The 4,135-nt window shown below is 42.2% G+C and overlaps 1 pseudogene; it reads right to left on the bottom strand.

Moving 5' to 3' along the window:
- Positions 1–1,239: 1,239 nt before the first annotated feature.
- LOC106733931 (60S ribosomal protein L31 pseudogene) lies at positions 1,240–1,625 on the bottom strand (annotated as a pseudogene).
- Between the last annotated feature and the right edge of the window lie 2,510 nt (positions 1,626–4,135).

Genomic DNA, 4,135 nt, shown 5'->3' with positions numbered 1-4,135 from the left:
GTCTTCTCCATTCTCCTTCTGGGATTCTGGGCACACATGTGCCTGGTGTGAGTTTCAAGCTACTGGATCCGGGTGTTGAATCAAGGATAGTCATGTGAGAGTCCTATGCGTTAGTCACTTTGCCACCTGCTGGCCCTCTGTATGATTATTTTAATATGTTGTTGAAATGAGCTTGCTAGTAGTTCGTGGAGGACTTTTTCGTCTATATTCAGCAGGGATATTGGCCCACAGGTTTCTTTTTTGCAGTGCCTTTATCATCAGGGGAATGGGGGCCTTATAAAAATGAGTTTGGAATGGTTCACTTTTCAATCTTTTTTTTTTTTTTTGGAGAGGTTTTCACTATAGGGAGCGTGTGCTCGCCAGACAGAGACACAGAGACAGAAAGCGAGAAATCACCCTCGGGGGGATGGTCACGCCGCAATCCCTTCTCCTCTCGGGATCTTGGGCACGCACGCACACGCGCCCGGCGTGAGTTTTAAGCCACCAGGTCTGGGATGCGAACCACAGTCGACTACGTGGGAGTCCAGCGACATAGCCATTATGCTAACTGCTGGTTCCCAGTACCATGCATTTTCACTTTTCAATCTTAAAAGCAGTGGAAAGATTGGCATTAATTTCATTTTAAATTTTTTGCTATAGAGCATGTACACTCACCAAAGAGAGACAGACAGAGATAGGGAAAGTGAGAAATCACCTTGCAAGTGGGGATAGCCACTCTGCGATCCCCTCTAGTCCATTCTCCTCTGGGCATTCTGGGCACGCATGTACACATGCCCGGTGTGCTTCCCGAGCCACTAGGTCTGGGCTCAAACTGCACAACCAGCCATGTGAGATCCAGTGCCCTAACCACCATGCCACCTGCTGGCCCAGGATTCATATTTTTAATATTTAGTAGAGTTAACCGATAAAGTCACCTGGTTCCAGGCTTTTTACAAGGGGGCCGGGTGATTGGCAGTTGATTCAATCTCCTTGTTACTGGTGTTCAAGTTGTTCTGTTTAAGGTTTTTTTATTTCTTTGTGATTCAGTCTTGGTAGATTTTTTTTTTCTTAAGTGAGATTTTTCCTATAAGACATGTGTCGAATAGATAGAGACAGAAAGCAAGAAATCACTCCCCAGAGGGGATGGCCACACCGCAATCCCTTCTCCTCCATTCTCCTCTCAAGATCTTGGGCACGCGCACACACACGTGACTGGCATGAGTTTTTTTTTGTTTTATAGTTTTATTTGAAAATCAGCAGTTAGTTCTCATCCACATCGACGATTTGTAGGTTTTTGGAAGTGGTAACAGGTACATAGGTCACCAGAGCGTAGAGCTTGTTGGATGAATCTTCATCCTCCTTTCATTTTCTGGACAACCGCACATGGATTTGATATGGATGTTTCTTATTCCTTTGGCCCAGACAGCTTTGTTTGGCCTGGTACCAATGTGCACATCTGGAGTCCCCATCTCTTTCATGGCAAATTTCTGGATTTCTTTGAGTGCCCGAGGGGCACATTTTTTGAAGCCCACACCATGGATGCGCTCGTGAATGTTGATGGTATGTTCCCGGGTCACCACCTCGTTGATGGCAGAACGGCCCTTCTTCTTCTCACCACCCTTCTTTGCAGGAGCCATTCTGCCCGGCCTAAGCTGGAAAGAGCCCAGGCATGAGTTTTAAGCCATCAGGTCCAGGATTTCAACTGCAGTCGACTATGTGGATGTCCCGCGATGTAAACATTGCGCCATCTGCTGGTCCCTCCGTCTTGGTAGATTCTGTTTCCATGAATTTATCCATTTCTCCGGGGTTATTTATTGACATATTAGTTATTTCTTCTAATTTATTGACATATTTTCTAGTAAGACCTCTCTCTGTCCTTCTCTTTCTTTTATGCCAGACATTGCATGCATGAGAGAGACAGGAGTAAGAGAGAGAGAGAGAGAGAGAGAGAGAGATGCCCTTGACAGTGTCTCATCATGCTGCAATCCCATTTCCCTAGTCCTCTAGCTCATCAGGACCTTAGGCACCTGAGCACTCACAAAAGAGCATTTTCAGATGAACCTAGGGCTCCAAACCCACAGTGTTCTTGTGGCTTCCAGCACTGCAGTTTAATTTGCCACCTGCTGTGTTACCAGTCCGGGCCAAGGGTTTGTCAGTTTTTATCTTTTTGAGAAACCAACTTAGTTTTGTTCATTTTTTTCCGTATTATTTTTATATTCTCAATTTCATTAATTTCTGCTCTTATCTTTAATTTTTTTCTTTCTTCTGGTAATGTTGGACTCAGTTTTGTTCTTCTTTTCTTAGTTCCTTGAGGTATAAAGTTAGGTTATTTATTTGTGATCTTCTTTTTAATGCATGCCTTTATTGCTTGTATTTCCCATTTTGTACTGCTTTTACTGTGTCCCATAGGTTTTGGGATATTGTATTTTTATTTTCGCCTCAAGGTATTTTCTGATTTCATTTTTCATTTCTTCTGTGACCTGTTGCTTGTTCTGGAGCATTTTACTTAAACTCCACATACTTGTGAATTAAAAACATTTCCTTCTGTTATTGATTTCTAGCTTCATTACTTTGCTTTCAGAAAAGAGCTCTTAAATGTGTGAATACATTTTATAACCTATGATGTTATCTGTTTTTGAAAACGTCTTATGTTTCTTGAACATGAGATGGATGTATATTTGGTTGTTACTGGGTGAGACATTCTATACATGTCTTTAGGATCCATTTGGTCTATAGTGTTATATAGGTCCAGTATTTTCTTTTTGATTTTCTATTTGGATATTTATCCTTTTTTCTTTTTAAGATATTTTTGCCTTAGGGCTCATGTGCTTACTGGGGGAAGAGAGAGAGAGACAGATATAGACGGTGAGAGGGAAAGTGAGAAATCAACTCCCCAGCGGATGGTCACACCACAATCCCTTCTACTCCATTCTCCTCTCGGATCTTGAGCATGCACATACACACACCCAGGGTGATTTTCAAGCCACCAGATCCTGGACTTGAACCATGGTCGGCCATGTGGGAGTCCAGCAATGTAAACCCCATGCCATCTGGTGGCCTCAATATTTAATCTATTATTGAAAATGGAGTATTGAAGTCTCCTGTTATTATTGTATTTCTGCCTATTTCTCCCTTCAGTTTGCCAATATTTTCTTTACATATATTTACTTTCTTAGCTGTTGGGTACATTTTTATGTATAATTGTTACATCTTCCAGAAAAATGCATCATTTTGCCATTATAAAATGTTGTTCTTTGTCTCTTGTGGTATTTTTAAAAATGATTAACCCTGTGGCAATTCCTTGCCTGGGCTCTGCAGCTCTCTGAGTTGTCCTTTGAAACCAACCTTGCCCCTTTCAGGATGACTGGGCTCAGAACGTGCCGTAGCAGCACCTTCTGGAAGAATGTGCAACGGAGTGCCGGAAACAAAGTCCAGGATATGAGTCTGTGATGTAATGGTGATCCCCTTAATCCCCCAAGTCCCTTTACTTTGGACCCAGGACGGTAGGGTCACGCCCTACTATGATCTCTGTAATGCCTTTGGGGTCATTCTTCATTGCCTTAGGTAATAGGCCCTGGCTTTTTAGAGATGACTAACTGATCTCCTTATCAGGCGGTCATCTGACCACACTCTGTTCTCTCCCGAACAGGTTCGTCATATTGTGTGGACAGGGTAAGCATTTTCCAAGTTTGCTTTTTCAGTTTTGATGAACAATCCCATTTTTTTTCCCCAATTTATTTATTTGCATTCATTCACTGTACATCATTACAACATACAAAATGAGATTTTCCATCCAGAGTACACTGTATATTGTCTCAATCAAGCACATCAACAAATATGTTATTCTTAGCAAATGATCTCCCATTTCTTGTTTTCTGTATGTTTTGCTTTTTCCCCCCATCCTTGGTTCCCTATCTCTTACCCTCTGCCACCTCCTGTTCTCCTTCCACACTATCTCTGTTATCTATGTTTGCTTTCTATACCATTTCCCCCCCACATTTTATTGAATCACCAAAGACCCTAGTCAATCCGAATACCCTCCTAGCAAACACATGTGACACACACATTTCCATGAGCACAAGTCTAACTTTACACATCCTATAAAGTAGCACCTAACTGGGGCTACATATCCTACTGCAGTCATTGAATAGATACA

This window comes from Tupaia chinensis, unplaced genomic scaffold (assembly GCF_000334495.1).
Source record: "Tupaia chinensis unplaced genomic scaffold, TupChi_1.0 Scaffold000076_1, whole genome shotgun sequence".
Classification (NCBI taxonomy): Eukaryota; Metazoa; Chordata; class Mammalia; order Scandentia; family Tupaiidae; genus Tupaia; species Tupaia belangeri.
This window is presented reverse-complemented; position numbering and strand designations above follow the sequence as displayed.